The sequence below is a fragment of the Epinephelus moara genome, chromosome 9 (genome assembly GCF_006386435.1).
Source record: "Epinephelus moara isolate mb chromosome 9, YSFRI_EMoa_1.0, whole genome shotgun sequence".
Lineage (NCBI taxonomy): Eukaryota > Metazoa > Chordata > Actinopteri > Perciformes > Serranidae > Epinephelus > Epinephelus moara.
Window position 1 is genome coordinate 17026220 of NC_065514.1, and position 24960 is coordinate 17051179.

Below are 24960 nucleotides of genomic sequence, written 5' to 3' on the forward strand. Positions count from 1 at the left end.
TGCGAGAAACACGACTGTGCATATTCAGTGGGCCGCATACCACAGAGGTAAATGCAGAAGCTAGAAAACTTTTTTGGCGTATGCACCAGGAGAGCAACTCCACTGGAACTAAGAGGCGCCATCTTGGTGTCCGTTATCTAGTTATTAGGCCTATTAGAATCTATGGAAGGGACACATAGTGGGTGGTATCAATCTTGCCATCTCGCTCTCAGCAAGAAAGCGATAGTGTTGTCATGATACTGGAATTTCTAACTTTGTTACAAAGTCTTGAAAATATATTGATATTTCTTAGCATTTATGATACCACAGGGAAAAAGAATATGAATATAATCCAGCAAACGTTTTTTCAGAACTAGGGCCATTTCTGGGAGCTTTTCATGTTGTGCTAAACGGACATCATGCGACAATATCACGACAATGGCGGACCTGTTGCAACTGTCACAAAAAACCTGCTGGTATCAATAGTAGGGATGCACCGAATATTCGGTAACCGAATATATTTGGCCGAATATTGCAAAAAAACACNCGGCCAAGCGTTTAATTTTATTCGGCTTCGGCTTCAGCCACAAATTTTCATTTCGGTGCATCCCTAATCAATAGTTTTGATATGAAATATTTGCAGGCGAGTATTCCACATTTTTGTGTTGTCTATTTGTCACATCCCCAGTATGTGCTCATTTAGTGAATTGCCTCTGAGAGCAAACCCAGGCAAATGAAGCAAAGCTCACAATGAGATGCTGAAACCTCGACAAATGATAATTGGAGTCTACTTAGATCAGGTGACAAAGCTGAACAGAGCAGCTCTCCAGGCAAACAGAAGAGCAGCAACACCAGCACCTGTTCACGAGTTCGACAAGGTCGCCATGAATCCATTACAGCTGTGAAAAAAAAGCTTTCACAGCCTCTGTTTTTCAAACTTTTAACAAACACCTGAGTACGACTGTAATTAAGACAATCTTTATTATTTGTTTGTTACAGAACCAAGACCACATTGTGATCAGGCCATGTTGGAGGGGATGGGGCTGTGCTGTACCATGATAACACAATTACAGCATATTAGATTAAGGCAGTGCTTCTGGTTAATGGTTCTGGTTAATATAATTCATCACTGCCACTGTTTTGTGTCATATAAATCTGTTTGCTCTCGTCCACACCAGACCAGGAAGTTACTTTGATCTGACCAAGGTGTCAGTATATAAAATGTTTATTTCGTTTCAGGTATTTCCCACTGGGTTCTGATTTGATGTACTGACTTGGATCCACTGACATTTATTCATAGTGATCCAAACTAGGTTAAACATGAATGGTAGGAATCTTAAAATATCCCTCCTCTTCATTACAAAGCACATGCAGCTTTGTTTAATCAAATTTACCTCTGTCGTCATAGCTGTTTTCAGCAGTGACGGCTTTAAATCTGGAACACACTGCATCCTACAGTAACGTAAATGGCTTCAAATCTACTTAAAGGAGTGTTAATGCTTTGGAATTGTGGATGTGCCACTGAAGAATAACACAGACATTAATGGGAATTAATTGCAACGTTCAAATCTTGCCTCTTGCTTGCCAACAGAAAATTACACGGCCAGGATCTTGGATTTGCTTAATTTAGAAATACAGGTTTTGGATCATACTGGTAATATTAAATATGGCTGTATAGTATGTGAGTCAGGCATAAGCCTGTGGCTGCTGTGGTTCTAATGGAGAATAGGTGAAGGATGAAATAATTGGTGCAGAGATTTGTACGATGGCTACTGCTGACTCTAAATGGGATTTTTTTTTTTTTGTGGGTAGAGGATTGCTACTGCTCTCCCTCAACTCCCAGGGGGATTGCCATTAATCAGATGTCACGGTGGAAACACTTTGTTCCACTTAACCGTGGGTGGAAAGACACCGACGACATCTGCTGTCTTCCGTGGGAGCGCCAGTAAAGTCAGAGACAAGCGGAGATGCACCATGTGTCCGTCAAATTTAATAAGGGAAGATTTGACCTTCATGTTGAATATATAGAAATGAATATATAAAAGTTTTGTTGCATTTGATCATACTATATAATAGTGTTTTTTTTCCCTCCAATGTGAAAGTTAAACCGGAGTTCATGACTTAAGTTTGGAGATCATATTAGGCAAATTTACTTTCCGTTCAAAGACCTCACCTCATTCTCAACCCAAAGATAAAGCATAATCTCCTCTTTGTTTTCCTTTGTGAGTTATATTAAGAGCAGCAGCGCAGACTGGTTGTTTAAACTCATCCTCAAACATTAGACTTCACGCTACTGTATCAGATTATTCCAACCATATTGAAATATTGTGATATTACAAACAGATAACTTCCTCCCCTGCTCTCCACTGAACTTTGTGCTGAGTGGTTTAAAAGGACGACCGCAGTTAATGTGTGTGCATACCAGCAACCCCCTGTGTGTCTCTGTATTAGAGATTATTCTGCACTTATGTGGTTAGAGAATGGGCAAATGGAGTCCGAGCCATGACTGTTGTCCCATCACTAATAGCTGCTGCAACATCAGCTGTCTGTTCAGCACTGTCTCATGTCTGGAGCAGTCAGGACCGTGGACAGTTCCCTTAACTGGGGCCTTTTAAACAACTGTAGATGGGGAAAAAGTGCTGGAAAAACTGGACTGGGGACTAGAGCATCTGCCTTCAGAGTCAATAATTCAACTCAATAAACAGCAATGGGGATTTTGCATGTTGTTTCTCATTAAAGCCTGAAATATCAGAAGCTAGGGTGCATACATTTACATATAATTATACACTTTAAATATATTTACATACATAATTCAGGAGTATGAATCATCTTTTGTTTTCAAACCTAAAAAGAAAAGCATGCATCGCATCTGGCAACTTTTTTGAAATGTGGGTTATCTGAAACTTTGATTTAGTTGATGTACCATGAATTACAAACTGCATTATACTTAAAACCATTTTTTAAAGCATACCAAATGACTTTTGACTGATTTCGCAGATTCACTAGAAAGATTGGTTTCACTTCATTTCAGTATGCTATGAAAATTAAAAGGTAGGCTGAGGAGTGTTTGGCCACTAGCAATGCTCTGTTTCTATCGTGCACATGTAGAAGAATGCATATGCACATAAACAAGTAATCGGGCCATATGATACACAGTCATGTCATCAGTTTCATATTTGCTGATCAACAGTCGAGTGAAAGCTCAGTCAGGACCCAACCCGGTCCCACTCCCAAGTCGTTGAAATCCGGCACTTGGGCAGTGACTTGCGGCGTCAGATGAAAGAAGCCTTCATGTACTGTCGACATGATACGCGGCCGGTCGCTGTCATAGTTTAACAGTGCTCGGCAGTGTAGAGGGAAACGTGGCAAGACAGGAACTAAAGTTAGAGCAGCAAAAGTAAGAGTAGGGCTGGTGGAAGAGGTGGTGAATGGGTTCAACAAATATCATCTTTGACCCTAACCACGTGTTTTTGTTGGCTAAACTTAACCACATGCTTTTGTTGCCTAAAGGTAACCATGTGCTGTTGTTGCCTAAGCGCAACCACGTGCTTTTGTTGCCTAAACATAACCATGTGCTGTTGTTGCCTAAACCTAACCATGTGCTTTTGTTGCCTAAACCTAACCATGTGCTTTTGTTGCCTAAACCTAACCACGTGCTTTTGTTGCCTAAACGTAATCACGTGCTTTTGATGCCTAAACCTAACCACGTGCTTTTGTTGCCTAAACATAACCATGTGCTTTTGTTGCCTAAACATAACCATGTGCTTTTGTCGCCTAAACCTAACCACCTGTTTTTGTTGCCTAAACCTAACCACATGCTTTTGTTGCCTAAATGTAACCACGTGCTTTTGATGCCTAAATGTAACCACGTACTTTTGTTGCCTAAACCTAACCATGTGCTTTTGTTGCCTAAACCTAACCACGTGCTTTTGTCGCCTAAACCTAACCACGTGTTTTTGTTGCCTCAACATAACCCCGTGTTTTTGTTGCCTAAACCTAACCACGTGTTTTTGTTGCCTAAACCTAACCACGTGTTTTTGTTGCCTAAACCTAACCACGTGCTTTTGTTGCCTAAACCTAACCATGTGTTTTTGTTGCCTAAACCTAACCACATGCTGAAGTGTATTTTGAAAGAAGACAATGCACGCAACAGGCAGAATTTGACACGGCGTCCAAGAACGTCAGCAGCCAACACACCCAGGGTACTTTTCATGTTGTATCTGGACATTGAAAGTCCATGACCAAACGTCAATATGTGACAAGGTTGGAGTGAGAATGTGTTGGAAGACCATAGTTTTCTTGCTTTACTTACTTTGCTCACTCAGTATTTCTAGCTGTCATTATCCGGGGTCATCAATTGTGTCAGTTCTTCTACAGTCAACTAATAGCACAGCGACACACACTTTCTATGTCAGCCTATCATCTTACTGCTTCTTGTTTTAAATATGGTTCTATTTCTGCCTGTAGTTCTTTCATTCTTCATCTTCAGATTCATCAGCCTCATCTGCTTCATCAGCAATCTGTCTCAGAGTCATCAGCCGCCACCACCACTACCACCAGTGTCTGGACTCCATTGGGGGGGATTTATTTTGTAGCCACTCAGATGTCCCTTGATCACAAAAAAACTCCCTCTGGTGTCCAAGCGGCAAAGACTTCTGTTTAATCTTAATCATAATCTGTTCACTCATATACTGTACTAAACTTTATCTTTACTTCATCCATCCATCTCTCCTGATTGAACTGTACGGGGGTTGACTGTTTCAATTTTATTAAGGTTTAAAGTTATGCAAAATTAAGAGCGTGGCCGAGTTAAGTGACAGTCTGTCTGCGAGGCGTCACCACTGTCAACTCCACCCTCTTGTCCAAATATCATCACTTCTGACTCCAAAAAATTCAAGATGGCAAAATGTCAAATTTAAGACTTCAGAACGGGACTTAACAAACCATTGAGTGACATCACGGTGGCTATGTCTATTATTTTACACAGTCTATGATTAGACCTCAAGGATACACACAATGCATTTTGGTAAGAACAGGGCAGAGACTCAGCTGACTCGAGGAGCATGTTCAAAATGATTGCTGCTGCGGTACCATGTAGCTGTAGTATCACAAGTGTATTTTCACAATGATGGATGACCTACCTCGAGCATATTTCAAGACCTGTGCCACACTGAAATGAAAAGAAACCAATAACTGACTGGAGGGGGACAAAATCTATCCTAAAAGACACACAGTTTGAAAATGGTTGGCAATATAAAACAACTGTTAATGGACTAAAACGTATAAAACCAACTGTAAGAAAATGTACAATAGATTTCAAACCGGTTGACAACAACGTCATGTATCCAAAAGAGGACACACCTTCAAGGTTGATGCTAGCTTTAAGGCAGCTGAGCACTGGCACTGTACATCCCCACTTAAGGAATTGGTTATGAAAATGGGGGACATTTTGGAGATTTATTGTGTAGCATTAGAAAGGTCTTCACTGCAGCATAAAAGATGATATATAACACGGAGTTTGTCCTCTGAAGGGCTTAGTAGGTGTTTGCCTTTTTACAAGAGAATGTGTGACTTCTATCCCACTTTATCCTCAGCCAAACATCCGCTTCTTTGGCAGGCTGTTGCAAGTCTCAAGAGCATTCTGAGATCAATCGTTATAATGCTGTTAACACTGTGCATTACCGCTGGTTTACAACATGTGCTTGACACCTGGGCAGATACTTTATAATGGCTGCACAGCACATTCACAGACAGTGACTTCCTTTAACCCTGAAGTCATGGAGTGTTCATGTGTGATGTGTGCCATTTTATTTGGAAGATCCATCTTTCAGATTTGAGATGCATAATTTGGTATTGCTCATCCTTTCTTTGTGCTTATAATAAAGTGCAGTTTAATGTGATTGTTACTATAATGTCATCATTATATTATTCATTAACATGCTATCAAAAATATTCTCCTTTATGTATGTTTTAATCTATGCCACTAATGTGTCTCTACAGGTGCCTCATTTATATAACATAAATGTGTGGCTTATCTAGTACAACCCAAACACCAGAGAAATGTGGCATTGTACATTTCTGCAAACCATGGATACATTTGTACCTTTTGTAGTGGATATGTAAAAACTTTACATTTCAATGTTATTTTTTAAGTATTATCGAAATAGTTCATGGTTCATCAGGAAAATCTTTACATTTCAGCAATGCTGTAGTTAACGTGTGGTTAGATTTAGGCACAGAAATCACTTGGTTATGTTAAGGAAAATATTATGTTCGTGGCTCTATCCAGGCAGTAAATGCGGTATTGTCCCAGTAAAAAGCAACCACTTGTCATGGTACTGTTGCAATGTCTCTATGAAAAACAACCGCTTATTGTGGCACCGTCCTGGTAGGAAATGCAGCCATGTCTGGTGAAAAATAACCACTATTTGTGGCACCATCTTGGCAGGGAACACAGGTATGTCTCCATAAAAATCAACCATTTTTCATGGCACTATCCTAGCAGGAAACGCAGTGATGTCTCGGTACAAAAATAACTGCTTTTCATGGCACTGTCGCCGCAGGAAATGCAGTGATGTCTTGGTGAAAAACAACCGCTTTTTGTGGCACCATCTTAGCAGGAAACACAAGGATGTCTCTGTAAAAGACATCCACTTTTCATGGCACTATCCTAGCAGGAAACCAGCAATGTCTTAGTGAAAAACAACCACTTTTCATGGCACTGACCCAGCAGGAAACACAAGGACGTCTCTGTAAAAAATGTCCGCTTTTTGAGGCACCATCCTGGCAGGGAACGCAGCGATGTCTTGGTACAAAACAACTGCTTTTTGAGGCACCTTCCCAGGTGTAAATGCAGTGATGTCTCGTCTAAAAACAACCACTATTTGCAGTACCATCCTGGCAGGGAACACAGGGCTATCTCTGTAAAAACAAAAACACTTTTTGTGGCAGCATCTCAGCAAGAAATGCAGCGATGTCTTGGTACAAGAACAACTGCTTTTCATGGCACTGTCTTGGCAGGAAAAGCAGCAATATCTCTGCAAAAACAACCGCTTTTTGTGGCACCATCCTGGCAGGAAACGCAGTGATCTCTTGGTACAAAAACATGACACTCATGACACTGACACTTCATGACACTGTCCCACAGGAATGCAGTGATGTCTGTCAAAAACAACCACTTTTTTTGGCACCATCCCAGCAGTAAATGCAGCGACGTCTCGTTGAAAAACAACTGCTTTTGTGGCACCATCCTAGCAGAAAATGCAGCCATGTCTCCGTAAAAAACTTCCATTTTTTGTGGCACTATCCCGAAAGGAAACGCAGAAATGTCTTGATAAAAAACAACTGCTTCTTAGGGGGTTAAAAAGCCACTGGAGAAACAGCGACAGGTCACTAAAACACGACCATCATCCACCATCTCCTCCACCTCTGAATGACAAGTCAGCTCATACACTATGCGGCTATATAAAGATTGATATAATACAAATAAAAGGTCCAAGTGTAACAAATTTATGGTGTGCAGAAATGTACAATGCCAACATTTTCTTCTATTGACTGGGCTGTCTAGTTTGTGCGTCCATGTGTGAACATGTTTATGTGTGAGTACACACATGTATGTCACAACCACAAGACCCACAAGGCCATTTCGAATAAGTGTAAACTGTGGGAGCAGATGGCGGTGGGTAACATCGATATAGTGAAGCGTGAGTTGGAGTATGAGTGTGCCTGTGTGTGTTTGTGTGTGGGTGTGTGTGTCCATGCAAGCATGAATGAGTTGCATAACTAGCATCTCCAGGCATACATCAGCCGTAAGCTCTTGTGCAGCCACAGTGTTCCAGACCTCTCATCTGAATCCTCAGGATTCAAAATCCCTAAAAAATTATTCATTTGGCAGGAAATACCTCACATAATAAACACACATACACATTCTATTAAGTTAAAACCGCAAATTCTCACGACGTATAATACCCTAATAATTTGAGGAAACCCCCTGTTGTTGGTGGATATGTAAATAAAGGTTTGAAAAAATGTCTGAATATGAAGTATGTGACTCACTCCTGCAGATTTAATAATGTGGATCAACTGGAGCTTGAATGGAAACCCAGCCTATGCAGTCACAGACGTTTAATATTAACAATGTCTCAAGCCCAGAAGACTTCACATCAGGTCAATGTGGCAGCAAAAATTTTATGCACATACAAAATCTTTCTCACAGGGAAGGAATCCCTGTACAGAGAGTCTTTTGTGAAAGCACATACTCAAGATTTTACCGAGAACGATGAGCGTTCAAAGCCTCAAATCTGTGCACAAATAAAAAGCCTTCTGGGATACGTAGTTTCAAACATTTCTCACCTCTTCTCTTGAGCAACAATCAAACAGCTAGTGTTTTGTTTAAACGCCCTGTTTTCTCTACATGCTGCCATGTGTGTCTGCGTGCATTTGAACTCCACTGCCTGCCTCTCGCAGAGCAGGAGACGATCCGGAGTTTTATGGAGGAGAGACGACAGAGGAGAGGCAGGGACGGGCCGGCGCTACAGTCAGGAGAGATTAACTTCTCCTCCACGTAACACACATCCTCATTCACCTGACTCCTCGACCTCCTCTGTCGCTTCTCCTGTTACTCATCTGAGCTGTGTTTGGATTCTGTAATGTTTGTGCATGTATATGTACTGTCAACACATGTACAGTCTATACAGTGTTTGCGTTGTTTGTTTGAGACTCCACAGATGCTCAGGAACACATGTGACCACAGAGTAACAAAGCAGAGCTGATTCTCAGTCACAGCTCAAAGTTTTAAGCTCACATCTGAGGTGAGTTTCCAAACAGCTATAGCTTTATTTTCTCAATTAAGAGCCAATTTCACCAAAATTATTAGTAAAATACACCGCCTTGCCAAAAGAGAGGTAAAGGCTAAAATATCTACAATATTAGTTTTGATGCACGTCAGATTGTGTGGCGACTGCCTGGTGAATCGTAGCACTGCCTTTGAAGTCGTGGCTCCAACACTGGAACTCTCTTTCATTAGGCTTACAGTCTGCAGCCTCCTTAGAAACTTCTGAAGGCCCATCTTTTTAAAATGGCCTTTGTGTCACCCTAAATTGTCTAGCGCTTGTTCCCTGGTGTGTTTCTTTTTTGGGTCCTCAGTAGCCGGTATTTGCTCTCTGTTTTACTTTCTCCTTGTTGCTTTGTGTTAATTGTTGTATTGCTTTTGTTTCAATTGACTGCATGATTTAATGTTTGATTGATTCATTGTACTTTGTGAATTTTATTTCTGTGAAAGGTGGTCTATCAAACACATTGTATTATTTTATAATTAAAAAAACTGATGCAAGCAAGAAACTCAGATATTTTCTGCCATTTACATGTTTTGAAAATGTAGCAAAATGATAAACAAGCAATAATTCACTTTTACGAAAAAATTATTAAGTAAATACAAAAAGAAGACCAGCTAATTGTGAAGCAGGTCACAGCCAGGGGAAAGAGTGCAACGCAAAAAGTCAATTTTGCAATGTTTTTAGCAGTAGCATTGCGCTAGTTCTCAATTGTATTCTGTGTCACTCCATGTCATAGTATGTATGACTGGTTGGTTTGTAGACGTGGGTTGTAGCAGCTGTCACATTGATGGATTTTGGTCATAAATTGTGACATCGCTCATCTTTGGTCACTGAAGCTGTAAGCTATCAGACTGTGGACTTACAACATGATCAAAGAACACCATTTCTTTAATAAACGTCCAAAGATTTCTCCATGTTTCTTTTCCCACAATTGCACTAAAGTGTCAAAACTTGACATTTCAAGTACACTTTGATGCCAAATGTGAACTGCTATGTGTCCAAACCGCATCTAAAAACAATGTGAAAGTGGCCAGGGAGACAGAGAGAGCCCATGTGAGCATATTAACCTTGTAGTATATGTGATACGTAGAGGTGCTCCAGCTGTACTGTAAATGGAGCGCCCTCCAGGGAGAACACTGGCCTCTCCCGAGACGTGTCCCACAGGGAGTATTAGGGCATGGGAATGTGCATATTGAAGTGTGTGCGCGAGCTGTATGTACATACTGTGGGAGCAGTGAGAGTGAAACAGGGCTCCCATGACGTGGGCAGCAAAGCTTCCAGTCACATTGATGACATAACACATTTGATGTGAACTGGACCTATTGTTCCCTCGGGCCACACAGAGAATATCAGAGGGCTGCAAAAGAAGTTCGGAGGAAGATCAGTGTAATGCTAATGAGGAGCCCAAGAGCTGGTTAGGGATTACATGTGCTTCGATGGACCCTCATGCTCACATAATGCTTGGATGGAACTTCATGCTCAGAATACACAAACACACACACACACACACACACACACACACACACACAAGCCTGCAAATAAATGCTCAAGCACAAGCAAATCCATAAAACTCTCTCGCACACAAAAACGACACTCGGCTAGAGATGCTCACACTCCCCCACACATATTTCTATAATGTGCACACACACACACACAATACCCACGAATACACACTCACGTGACCTGAATCTGCAGCAAAACATACTGCACAAGGCACTAAATAATTTACATCTGACCCCATTGCACAGTTGCTAAAATGTACAGTATGCTAGAAATACACTGATGGAGCCTTGGCGGAGGTTTTCCTCACCGCTGGTTTCTGTGGGGGGTTAACAATCTAGATCTATATATAGAAAAATAACCTTACCACCTACTGTATGCACGTATATCCCCTTATTAAAAAGAGCAAGCTAATGTAATTCTGCAATGGTAAGCAGTACAAAACTTGCATTTTAGACTCATCAGCAGATGCTTCAAAATGCTGCAGACCATCCTTGAACAAAGACAAAGCGCTGTGGGAGAGGGTTATGCTAGTGTTGGCCTCTTTCCATTGGCTGCCAGTAGATTTTAAAATCCAATATAGTGTTTTTATTTTCATCTATTAAGCACAAAACACTGGAGTCCCTGAGTACATTTCTTAATTGACTTAAAGTCTCTCAGGGTGGCTAACTAGTTGCTCCTTTCTGCTTTGGATTGGAGGGGACGCAGGGAAGACGCCCCCCACAAAATTTAGAACATGTGCATACTTGTCTGAGATAATAGAGATACAAGATTGTATTCAGAGTGACCTGAGAGAGATGATCGAAAAATTAAGATCTAAGGAGGGAACAAGACACAAGACCTACTAAACTATGAATCCGGATATATCGGTTCATCCACTTTATACCAGCAATTCACTGTACATTGAAGACATGGGGAGGAAATTGGGAGCTGGAGCCGTACACCACCAGAACAACATGTGTTGCTATATGACTGGCGCACAAAATAAAGAACACATACTTGTGTTGTATTACCTTTAATGTTTTGCTAATGGGTTTATCTTATATATGATTTTTTTTTGTATAATGTTTGTAGCACAGGACTTTCATTTTTGACAAATTTATGACATTTCCACCATAAATTGATGCAGAAAAGACACAAAATGGTGCATAAAAATCAACTACAAAGAAGGAAATTCAGTGTTTCATGCTTACAATTTTCTCGCGAAGGACCCAACATCTCTCATTTCATATGTGTATCCTCCCAGTGTTGAAACCTACACCTTTGCTGCTTTGCATACAATGAATATCGTACATTTAGTGAACTTTGGAATAGTTTCTGCTCTACTGTATATACAAGAGTAGCTCATAAATACTAGTCACTCGTATTTCTCAGTGGATATAATGCTCCTTTGTTGATTTCATTTCAGTTTTGTTGATTCTATTTTGTTGCTCTTGCATTTCTTACTATTCCATCTGTTCAATATTTTGCGCTAAATACTTTTTCGGGAAGCACTTTGTGACTTTTGTATTGAAAAGCTCTACATAAATAAATCATTACTTCCTTTACGTAGTTACCCACTATTTCTTCGACAGCAGTGTTGCACAAGCGACCAAATGGTTCCTCTTGTGAGCAGTGCAACATGGGTAAAACAGATTTGGGACTGCTAACATGTGGACATTGCTAGCCTTTAAACAAAACATGCAAAGCACTAGTTCGATTTCTTACAGACCTCCATCTCATGAGATATCTGGAGAACGTCCTGTCAAAAAAAATTGGATAATGAGATTTTGGAATAAAAAAGAAACTCACTTATAGAGGAGAAACAGGGCACACACCATAAAGAAACAACAGATGCATTTATATCTGCTATTTTTAACCTTTGTGTGTGCTTGGAATTCTGCTTAGGATTCAATTATACAAATATAGACTTCTATAATGGCTCCGGTAACACTGAGCGACAGATGCGTGTGACCGAGTTTCAGGTCTCTGGTGAGCAGGACTCGGTGGCACAGAGCAATAGGTGACAGTTACAGGAGCACCGGTCCTGTCATGTCATCTGTATCCGTACAGCCTGCTCTATCTGACATTGTGTACTCCTCTCTCCTTCCATCCAGTTGCCCTTGGTGTTCAGTCCACCAAAAGCTCCTGTCTTATGTTTAATCATTCAAGCCCTTCCATACACAAAACACTGGGGGCTGAGAGCAAAGAGAATGGAAGGCTTGAGTGAAGGAAAATGTAGGGGAAGACAGGAGCACGAGGCGGGTTCAATTTAGGTAATCAAGTAGTTATTTAGAGGAGCAGAGACTGAGAGGAGAGCGAGAAAGGAACCGAAGTGGAAGGAGGAAAAAGGGGGGAAAGAGATGGGAGAAGACAATCTAAAAACAGTACAGGAGACAGTGGGAGACAATTAGCGCCGCGGAATTAACAGGCCTTTTATCAGCGTGTGACTTTGCTAAAGGGCTCACCTAGCGTGGCGGTGCCGTGGTGGAATTATGTAGCGATACGAAACAAAACAAGAGCAGCGAAATGAAGTTTCGGAGAGGGCACTTTGGTCTGCTACACTATCCTACACGTGTGCCAGAACTACAAACACCATAAAACTTGGTTCAGGGTCATGCAGAGGCTTTTAGTGATGTCATCCAGAGGACTTTGCACACTTAATTGATGCTCGGTAAAGTGAGGTAGATGGCAGATGAAGCAGAAATACATGTGGTGAAGCCTGACAGACAGAAAAAAATAAATAAAAATGCATGCTTTTCTACACTGAATTAAAATCTCTTTTATTATCAGATTAATTAAACAGTTAATCAGTGCTTACACACCCATCTGCACCCGCTGGAAAATATTCAGAAGTACACCACCTGCACGACATAAATGAACTTTTATTAACCTGTATTTGTCTTTAGACTTCAATCACACATCCATTTACTCCCCACACTCCCTTTCCTCCACATCTCACTTTTCTCCTTTGCCCCACCCTCCTCTTTTCACGTTCCCCCCTCTGCAGTGCTCTGTGTCTTTCCTTTAATATAACTTCTGTGTATCTTGAAAAGCTGCCAGGAAATGTGCGGAGGAAATGCTCCTTTATTGTTTCCCTCTCTGCTTCCCCCCCGCTGGCTAAATGACATCAACACTTATGTGCATGTATGCTCGCAATCAATACGCCACTCACTCATATTCAGGCGTGTGCTCGCATTCGGAGCTACACACGTTGCGTGCACAAAGACACACATACACAACAGGGGTGGGGGGGTGACGGTAAGGGATGATTGGGTTGCTATAGAAACTGTTCTCTTTCAGGTATGGAGTGTCAGGATGATAAAAAAGTAGTGATGAAGTATCACATCTAACATATCTGATGCCCTTTGTGTTGTCTGAATGGAAGACAGCGTACGAGTATCACAAACAAAAGCTGTCTCATTTGTTTGTTATTTAAACCTGCAGGATGAATGAGCGGTTAAAGATGCACACCAAGCAATAAAACATAATACAATACACTCTATATGATGTGGATGTGTAGTAGAGTACAGTAAGCGTGAGCGTGCACGGATACACTCTGTTAATAATACAGGAAAAAGCGTGTATGAAGGCATGTAATCCGGGGTAAATGTGGAGATGTGTGTAAAGCACACAAAGGTATGCTGATGTACAACTCTCTGTCTACCCTGTCAGTGCATGTGTACATACAGTGTGTGTTTATTGATATGTGCCGCCACACCCCTGCGAGGCTGTTTCTGCTCAGGGATTATTGCAGTGCCTGTATGTCCCGAGGAACATTTTGATTAGTCAAGGAGGGTGTCTTCTGGCTGCCAGACTCGCTGATAATCTCAGGAGAGGAGCAAGGAAATCAGCCATGAGACTGAAAACACAAGTTTCATTTCCCCCTATCTTCTTTCCTCCCCTCTCTCCTTCTCGCCCTCTGGCATGCAACTGAACGTCAGCTGGCACAGCCGACAGGTCTGCCGCATGGAGATGAAGAAGAAGAAATGGGAGGATGGTGCAAGAGGAGCGCGATTAAGGGAGGGTAAGATTTTTCCCCTCAATTCTACTTGATTTCATTTCCTCATGTGGTAAAAAAAAGAGAGGGAGAGACAAAAGATAGCACAGAGAAAGTTAGAGCAAAATACTGCAAATATTTCTCTGCCATATTTCTCCTTTGGTCTCTCACCCGCCCACACAGCCATACATTCAAACATATGCATGGTGCAGGCGTATGAACCATGTACAGTATATTCTAACCTACACACATGCTTGTTCTGAGCATGTGTATTAATACACCCACATTACAGTGTTACAGTGAGACATGAGAGGATACTATCAGTGAAGTTTTCTTTGGTTGCAAAATACTGTATATGACAGGTATATAGGGCCACATGGTGGTGCAGTGGTTAGCATTGTTGCCTCATAGCAAGAGGGTTCCTGGTTCGAATCCAGGCAGGTTCAAGCCCTTCTGTACGGAGTTTGCATGTTCTCCCTGTGTCAGGGTGGGTTTCCTCCAGGTACTCCAGCTTCCTCCCTGTGTGACTGTGTTAGACTGCATTAATTTTAGCTACTGTAGGTGTGCCTAATAACCAGGCAAATTAGTGTATGGAATATACAGCCTCCCCATGCACACAGCGAGAGACTTTGCCCCATGAGGAGAAATAACTGGAGAGTAAGTGTCAATCAGCCACGAGCGGGTTAAAATTCGTCACCAACACCTGGCAACCCCTCAGCAGGCAGGAACCAGGAAAAGCTCCGGTTACAGGAGCCGATAACGTCCAAGCACACACACACACGCACACAAAATCAATTTGTTTGACAAAGCACCACACGTTTGTCTCTCTCCTGGTGTGTCTAAGTGCTCGTGTGAACATGTGTCGACATATGCTGCTTTACGAATAATAACGCGGCTCGCATGTGCACACGCACTGTGGGAAGATTAGATTTGTCAGACAGCAGTCAAAAGGCACATGCACTCACACACACACATGCGTCCTCACATGCACATACTAACCTTTCCAAGCCACAAACACACCATTAGACCCATGCACCGTAACCCCACCCCCCACCCTTCAGCACACACCGCACACACCCACACATCTCCAAACAGGTGGCCCCTGCTACAGTCAAGACACACACAAGCTGGACGGTGGCTTTTTTTCCTCATTAAGTCACAGAATAGACAAAATGTACAAATCCTCCTCTCCTCTCCACCTCTCTGTGGACGTCTGTCTCCTCCTGCAGCAGCTGCACAGACAGGTTTTCCCCAGCTGCTTGGCTATGCTAACCCTGTGCACAATATATAGGACTCAACACAGCTAAATCAAACACAAACACACTCGGGTCAATGATGCGGAGACGGAGAGAGACAGCGGCTGTAAAGAGGAAGCAGGGTGGTGATAAAGGATTGGTATTTACCGTGTGTGTTGGCTAGCACAGGAGCATCTTGACTGAGGTGTCGCTTACTCCTTCCTCCTCCTTGCTCTGATCTCCTCCCTTCTTCCCTGCTCTCTCTGGGTGGGGAATTGTCAAACGGCTGCAGCAGCATCAGCAGCAGCAGCATCAGTAGCAGCTCCGGGGCCTGCGTGTCTCTCTCTCTCTCTCGCTCTCTCTCTCTCTCTCCTCTCTTTCCTCCGCCCCCTCTCCACACACTCTCTCTTTCCTATTCTCCCTTTCCTCTCACTCTCTCCCCACCCCCGAAGACCCTCCTCCTTAACACCCTTCCTCCATCATATTCTCCTTTTCCCTTACGCGCTCTCTCTCTCTGTACGCGTGTGCAGCGAGCTGCGGAAATCCACTCTGTTGAATTAATCAGCCAGCTCCACTGCTACAACCATCATCTACATCAGAAGCTACTGTTAGGAGAGGTATCGCTGGCAATGGGAAACAGACATCTTGGAGTCTGGGATACAGATAAGGATGGTTTATTGGAGAGCTGCCCTGTACAGCCACAGTCTGGACCTTCCTGCCTGTCTGCCAAATTGACTGAAATGACAGCAGCCTGCATGATGCTGGCTGCTGCCGGATAGACCCTCCCTCCTCCCCTCTGCTCCCTGTCTGAAGCCATGACACTAAGCGTGTTTTCACATATAGCCCTTTTAAAACAAACTGAACTCAGTCCTTTAAGGGTGCTTTCACACCTGCCCTGTTTGATTTGGTTCAATCGAACTCCAGTTCGTTTGCACCCGAAGTGCGGCTCGTTTGGGCAGGTGTGAACACAGCAATGGCACACGGGTGCGCACCAAAACAACTGGACCGAGACCTTGAAGAGGTGGTCTCAGTCCGGTTACAAACGAACTCTGGTGCGGTTCATTTGTGGTGAGAACGTGTTCCGACCTGGATCTGAACCAACTGCAGTCACATGACACATTGTTTGGGTTAAACATGAGCATGTTACAGTCCTGGAGGATTATTAATGTGCACCTCCTCCTGTACTGCCTTAATATGCACATTCAGCACATCCAATGCATCAAAACATTGTTTTCTAGTTGGAGCCGCGCCTCGTTTTCAAACTGTATGGTTTGACTAAAATGAACAATGACAGCAATATAGTCCACGATGAGCAGCGCTAAAATCAACCTGCGTAGTTGTCCCTCCATTGTGACATTAGAAAGTGTCACATTTATCTTGCAAGTGTAGTCTTCTTCAATTCTGATCAATCAAGAGCAGCTTTCTCACACAAGGCATTTGATCTGGTCGGCTTGTAAATGCTGCCGTGAGAACACGAACCAACTCTAGGCAATTATTTAACTCTGTGACAAAATTAGTCCCTGATTCAGACCAAAGAAAGCAAACTCTAGGTCTGACAGCATCCTTAAAGTGCACCAAAAAGTGTACCAAAAGAAAAGGGACTCAGTTGTTTTTGTGTTCACACTGTCAGCTCATTTGAAAGAGGACTCCACTTCAGATCTGATGGGGCCTCAGTCCTCTTTCTGTTCACACTATAGCCTATATATATTGATGTAGTTTATTTTTTTACTTTGACGTTGCACTGCAGTGTGGTTATGAAGCCCCTCGCTTTCCGATGAACTTAAAATTGGAGGAAAACCTTAGCGTTTCTGTGCTGTAGACTGTTGCCTATTGATGCATTCTACATTCCACACCTGGAGACATGCAGTATCTTCGTGGACCAAACTACTCTTCGCCCAACATCCTTGCAAGTGTTACAGGCCGTCTGTTTTTTCAAGCATCCCAGTACAATAGCAGGTGATCTAGAGGGCTAAATACAATGGCAATGAGCAATGCGAACTTGGAGCACTTTGTGTTCACAGATTAAGCGAACTGCTCTGCAGACTTGAAGTGAAATGTCTCTTGAAATGTCTCACCTCTGAAGGTGGTCTGAGGACATTTCACTTCAGAGGGGTTTGAGTTCTCTTGGAGTGTTCATATATGTGCAAATGATGCTGAGTCACCGCTCTAAGTCCGTTTAGAGGGCTGAAAAGAACCAGGTGTGAAAACACTGTAATTGAACACGGTCTTGTTTGATTCCATTAATCTTCACAAACATACACAATTAGATTAAATAAATAAATATGGTATAGCTGTAGGCCGGCCACTAAATTATCAAAAAAAGGCAAATGTGTGTATAATGTTCATGTGTTACTGTTTACTTTTACAGTGTGTTTTACTGTTCTCCTTTAAAGTGGTCTAGCACCTTCATTCTAAAATTAATATACTGTAACAAAGTATATGTCTAAAGTTAGAGTATGATGTTGCTCACTTGCACATTCAATACACTTTATGACATATCATATGTGAGGTGTAAATTAAGTATAAGACGTTGGTGCATTTAACTGTTGTATTTGTGGCACTGCAGTAAAATTTGATGAGTAAACATTGTTTTTATTCTGTTGTGTAAGTGTTTGGCAGAGGTGCCACAGACTGAGATGCCTCTATTTTACCCCGGCTGAATATAACTGAATAAAAATGTTTTCTCTGAAGAGCTCAGTAAACAATATTATTCAGCATAAAACAAAAAGCAATGGTTTGCGATGTTTAGAAGGGCTTATTATTGATTGTAGGATGCAGTTATTTCCACCCAATCACAAGAATAAATGCTGGTATTGTTGCCACGGATGTGTAACATTTTATGGGTATGTGAGAGTCGGAGTTCTTTCTTAATGCACGTTCATTATGAGCTCGGATCAACATTTGCCACATGCAAGGCCAAGTGATTGATACATACACAGTGTCGAACATGGCTTATATTCTCAAGATGGTATCACGTGTGCTGTTACCTACATGGCACTGTGCCAAATTTAACTTGGCCTTCAGCCAACTAAAATTTGTCTCACTTGTAGCTGTCCTGGCAGAGCATGATCCTCAGGGGTTCTTTGACCAAGTATCCATTGGTCAGTGAATATGTAAAAATACATACTAACAGTATGTTTAGGCACAAAAACTTCTTGGTTATGGTCAGGAAAATATCATGTTTTGGCTTAAAATGCCCAGTTTTGAAGCCATGATCATGGCTGGAAAAGCTGCCAACATCATGCTAAAAAGCGAAAAAAAACCCCAGACTGTATAAAAATAACAAACAGCCACTGTGATGTCACACATTGGTTTGTGGACTAACATTTTGACACTTCGAGTATAGCTGCAGCCATGTTCCATTTGAAGCCTGCACAACACGCCCCTACACATGGCGCCCACCGCCAGCACAATAAAACTCACCCAACGTATTTTAAACCCTTCTACAACGTGACATTGTAGTGAATTAATACGAGGCCAAATGTAGCAATAATCCTCTTTATAATTCATTGTACATGAAGACATGATTCCCCTTGTACGTAACGAGATGTAACCCTAACCCTAACCCTAACCCTAACCATTAACACCTATCTTTTAAATGTATTATATTTTACTAACAGTGTGTTTTGAGTTTATTTTGGTCTTCTTTTTATTTGTCTTTAATTCGTTTTGCTCATGAATTGCTTTTTAGATGAATGAGTTCAACACTGCACCCTCTCAAACCCAAATAAAAGTCTACAGCCATTCTCATAGCTCATTCTCATAAGTGATATTTACCATGTTCATCTTCGTGTAGCATGTTACTGTGCTACACATGCTAATTAGCACTAAGAAAGAAGTTAAGAACATGTTATTACAAATCACCCTGAGGGACTCATGAATGTCTACCTAATTTCATGGCAATCCATCCATCGAAAAATGTGTACCTCATGCTGAAGCTAAAGGAAAGGTGAGGGGATCATCAGCAGGATTCATCCTCTGGTGACCATAAACATCTTTACAAAATTCCATGGCAATCCATCCAGTAAGGACCAAATAGGTTGACTGACCAACCAAGCAAGAGACCAACATACTGGCACTGCCCCCCATAGAGCCATGCTGTAATGGCTTCCTTATGGAGTACACTGCAAACATTTTACAGCCACCTTCCAAGGCTACGGGGGGGAAGTTACAAGCATCATTTCTATAATTTCACTCCACACTTGCAGGCTTATAGAACCCCACGCTGAGATACTCAGATTTTATTGAGGTGCTTTAATATAAAGTTTTGTGGAAACACTACCCAAACTTAAATTCTACATGCATAAATTGTGAGCTCAATTTTATCCCCATGCGACCAATTATTCCATTTTCGGTCTGTTCCAAGTCTAATCCTCACAGTTTCACAGCTTTTAGCCTTTAACTACAACACAGAACACACTTGCTATCACACTGCCTACACTTCCTTGTCACAATGAGTAATTATATCATATTGACATCAGCTTATGTGTGGGGGCTCATGCGTGTCCCTGCATGTGTGTGTGTGAGTGTGAGTGTGGGTATACCACAGTTAGCCCCTAAAATGATTTAATCCGGTTAAGGGGATTTTCAATTAATCCAGGAGGGCCCTACATTTTTTGACAGTGCCGTATTTTTAGCACATTTTCCTTCTGATGCAACAGAATTTATTTTTCCTCTGCAGTTTTAAAAGCTAATGTGATTCAGTGCTCTCACAAGATGGACGGCAAATTTGTTTCGCACACTTGCGTCAGTGCATGCTCTGAAATCAAGCCAATGGACTTTTATGTAACTATCTGTTTCTGTGAACGTTATTCACAGATTTGTTTTACTGCTGTTTTTATAACCAGCTTCAACTCAAAGAAAAGACGAAAGCAGTAGTTGCCTAGGAAGCAGCACTGTGAGGTACAATAATAATTGTGGTTAAATGTATTATGGGTCACGACAATTCTATGAATACAGATATTGTAAATTACTTAATATGGTCATGATCAGTAGATCAGTTTGGTTGGAATTCAAAGTTAAGTGCACACACACCATGAAACAGAGTTTGGACTGGCCGTTCAACATCAGACTGCAGCAGCTTCTGATTGTGGCTGGGGGTTTGGATGTTTCCTGAGTAATAATAATCATAGGGAAACTTACGGCACTGGTTTTATCATCTAAGTTTTATCTGCTCACTACCAGGAAGAACGTATAACTCATTTCAAAATGTGTGTCTGGGATGAACTCCCAGAAAATGCCTGAAATGTGATTACAGCCTGGCATGGCCCTCCCTGATATACATCAAATCTGCTTAAATTACTGCAGGCATGAAGCTGCACAGGCCAGATCAGTGGCCTCAGTCAACCCCCCCTGTCTGGGTGAGGGCACTAAGGAGGTTAGGACAGGAAGTGGGGTGGGGTGAGGGGGCAGCCCAGTCACCAGAGGAAAAATGTTGGCATTGTATGTTTGTAAAAATCACGTATACATGACATTTGCACATTTGACATATATCATATCAAAGTTTCTAGTATATGAGTTGACCTTGTCGTCGGGAGGTGGAAAGGATGGGGGAGAGCATGTCACCGAGGCGAGGGGCCTTCCAATCAGCAAACCACTGTTTAAGACCAACAAACAACAACACCAGTTGTAATTTAGTGAGTCATTTCCATGTTTCCTGTTGGGATCGTGCCCCCAGAATCTGGTATTTTAAGCCAAAACATGATCTTCTCCTAACCACAATCAAGAGGTGACTGTGCCTAAACCTAACAACAGTGCTGGAGGAGAGGGGAAAGAAGCCATGGGACACAAAGTAAGGGGTGAGAGAACAGAGGAGATATGAGGGAAGTAAAATAGCTAAGAGACACACCAAAAGCAAGAAAGGCACTCAAGACCCAAAGACACTCGAAAGGCCAGGATTACATGACCAACAAAGGCAGCACTAAGATGAGCGAGCTAACCTGCTAGCATGTTTTCACTGCTGGCTGCAATGTAATCTAATAAATAGGGTGTGACGTTTTAATTTAAAAAGTCTTTATTTGACATAGGTACAATAGACACATTTTAGTACAAAGTGATTATTGTTCTAATAAATACAATGGCATTGAGCGGTGTCCTCTTCAGGTATTTTATCACGTATTACAATGAAAAACACTCACAATATGCTGATCGTGCGGAATTTCCATTATCGGAATAATCGTGAAAATTGTGTCCAGTGGCACCAACAATAAAAGAGACTCTGCAAAAACAGGCTGCATACACACTAACCTCAAAAAACAATATATTTCAATTAAGCATTGGCATATTTAATGTCAAAATGATGATGCCATTTAAACAGATGAAAAGCCTGTCTTTTTAAGAGTGTTTGTTTTTCATTAAAAAATTATGTTGACCAAATGTGTGTCCTTTGTTTGGTGCATTACAAATATTTGCTTAACAAAATGTAAGGTAAAGTGATTCCACTATGTTTTAGAGCCATTTTAGGAGATTTAGGCATATTTTTATGATCACTGGGATAATATCGCAATTATTTTGAGCATTATGTGTTAACAGAACTGTAATGTGGAAATTTAAAAGTAGCTTGTTTTGGAAGGATCATGTGTGGTTTTCAAAATCTGCTTAATACAATACAATACGATGTGATACAATACGATACGATATGATACGATACGATACAGCACGATATACTTTATTGTCCCCATAGGGAAATTTGTCTTGGACTCAGGAAGTATTGCTGCCAGAAGATATGAAAAGCATACACCATTGAAAAGAAACATAAAATAATATTAAGTAGGATGTTTGCATGAATTTTGGATAAAATTATCATTGTTTATTATTTATCGCTATGATTGTTTTTGTATTTTATAGGTACACTACGCAGAAATTGTCTATCACCAGCGAAAGTATAAGCCAAACCCAGATTCGCTCTTGTTTTTCGGTGTGAGCTTTGTCCGCGTGCTGTTTCGACTCGCTATATTTCCGTTTTTTTCGGCATTTTGTCGCATTCTTTTGGATGCATGCTACTTATGGTCTGGCACATGGTCACTACCTTTTTATATCGTCCCAACGTTACCTGCACACTGTGCCCATAAATGTCCTGAACACAGCAAAACAACAAGACAATAAGAAAATACAGGTAGAGGGCAGAGTCTCTACAGATAAATACACCACCACACACTTCTAGTGGGTCACAAGTGACGACTGAGAGAGATTACTTTTGTTTGAGACTTTACATTGTATTTTAGGAAATTCCTGCATAGTATACATTTAAAAATGTTGCACCATCATTCAAGTACAAGCACACAAGCTAAGAAGGCTACCAAAAACTAGCCTACTGACGCTGGCTGTCTCTGTCTGTCACCCTTTGCCCTGCAGGTCATAGAAGCCCCTTCAGAGTCTTCCCATGGTAATATGGCTGAATACAGGTTGGATGATGCTTGTTGAGCAAACAAAAGCGTGACCCATTTGTTTAATAGCTTTGCTCGTTTTATGCACAGTCAGTGGCGCAGTGAGAAAAAATCTCAGATTATTTTCCTCTTTTCTGACCATTTAAAGCTGACTGTGCTTCGCCTTAGGTCTCAGCAGTTTTACTTAAGCAACAAGACAAAGAATGGACTGGGAAATGGACTGGGAAAAAGAGGATAATGTAGTTATATAGAGACAACCCGAGCCGTCTGAAAGAACACTGTCTGAGATAAACTCAATTAAGAAAAGAATAAAAAACTTCAGCCTAAACACACCCTGTCTAATACCAGTTGTTAAAACAGCCTCGTGAGTCAAAACAATGTGAATTTTCTGAATATCTGTGGGTGGTGGAAGCATTATTCCAGCTGATTTGTGTTACATTACACTAAGACTATTATTAACCCTGGTGTGTCTGTGCATCTTTGATTAGAGGGAGTTAAAATGGAGATTACTGGGTCAGCCGAGACAACATGGCTATTAGGGATTATTGATTAGACGTTGCTCCTCTTCGCAGTGGGACAGCCCGTGTCATCATGAGGACAATCATCTGAGTGGGCCAGCTGCTAGCAGTACACAATTGTTGCCATAGGGATGGTGTCCAGGGAGACAGCTGTGGCCTTTTAGCAGCAGCCACGCAGCACACAGAAGGTCATTCCTTACCTAAGGTACCTTTCTCCGACTGTCTATCACAGATTGTTTCCAGGCAACTGGTCTAAAGGTTTTTGTTTGTTTGGTTTTTTTTTCTAGAGAGCGGTTCACCCTCTCTGTATTTTTTTCCTGCCATACAGGTAGCAAGGCAAGGAATGGAAAGAGCAGACAGAGACATGAGAATCTAAGTGCCCCATGAAATTCATTTTCAAGGGCACAACAAGGATTAAATGCAACAGCGCAAGGTGGTGGATTTAAGGCATTTCCTGTGGCTGACAGCATGATACCTGACTATACAACAGGATAACAAGATGATCTGGGTGTGGTCACTCTTTCCCCCAAGGCACCGATCCATAGAGTCGCCCTTTGTCAAGTCCCTCAACACTATTGTAATGTTGGGCATGCAAACTCTTTCACCACAATAAGGCTGCAGTTCTTGAGAGGGAGCCAGCATCTACTGCCGAAAGACGTGCAGATGTCCAGGCTGCTGATACCACATTGGATCTGAATCAACTACTCAACTACACTGTCTGTGCTTGGATAAGAACCATGTACACTCAACCAGAATGTGCCTGTGGGGCACTGTGCCCAAACTGGGATGTGACGATTTGGGTTAGTTATGAAACGTATTATTATTTAATTTAACCTTCAACATCCCCCCCCCCCCCCACTGGTGGTAGCAGACACAAGCTGAGGACACGACACTGACATATGATCAGCTTTTCAAATGAAACGGTGAAGATGTTGGCAAACAGTCGCCTATTTCCACATCCAGCAGATATGGAGCGACATTAGCATTCACTTTGTGTCGTCCTCCTTGCCACCTGGCAAATGTGTGTCTAACAGCTTTATAGCAAATATGAACAGCTCCTCTTACATATAAGGCGTCATGTAATCCATTCTTAATAGGAAAATGTTGGTTAGAGATGCTTTTATAATACATAACATCTAATTAATTAAGGGAGCAGTACACTTCAGTTCAGTTCAGTTCGGTGCGCTTTTTTTCTGTTTCCACTGTGAAAAGTTGTGGATGGTACCAATGGAACCGTTCTGTACCGTCCCCATTTTTGGTCCCCCCTCTGTTGGGGTACCTAGCACACAGATCTGGTACTAAAAGGTGGAGCTGTGAACACTGCAGTCTGACTGGTCAATAGAGGACGGTCACTCTGCTCAGGGCTGAGTTGTGGCTGGTTTTGAGGCTCATGTAACCACTGTTCATACTGTGGAGAGTTTTATTAGTAAACTGTAACTATAAAAACAAAGGATATTTTGCTGCTACTTGCAGCAGCTGGAGTCGGAGACAAAAAAATAACTTAATTCACTGGGCCGACTGTTGGTGACT

General features: G+C 41.8%; 1 protein-coding gene across 1 annotated transcript in view; it reads right to left on the bottom strand.

Moving 5' to 3' along the window:
* The window catches only part of rimbp2a (RIMS binding protein 2a), a 67138-nt gene extending 51290 nt beyond the window's left edge, over positions 1–15848 (bottom strand). The window contains exon 1 of the mRNA XM_050053563.1: positions 15696–15848. The gene's annotated coding sequence lies outside the window, so the exon portion shown is untranslated. The remainder of the gene's footprint in view (positions 1–15695) is intronic.
* Between the last annotated feature and the right edge of the window lie 9112 nt (positions 15849–24960).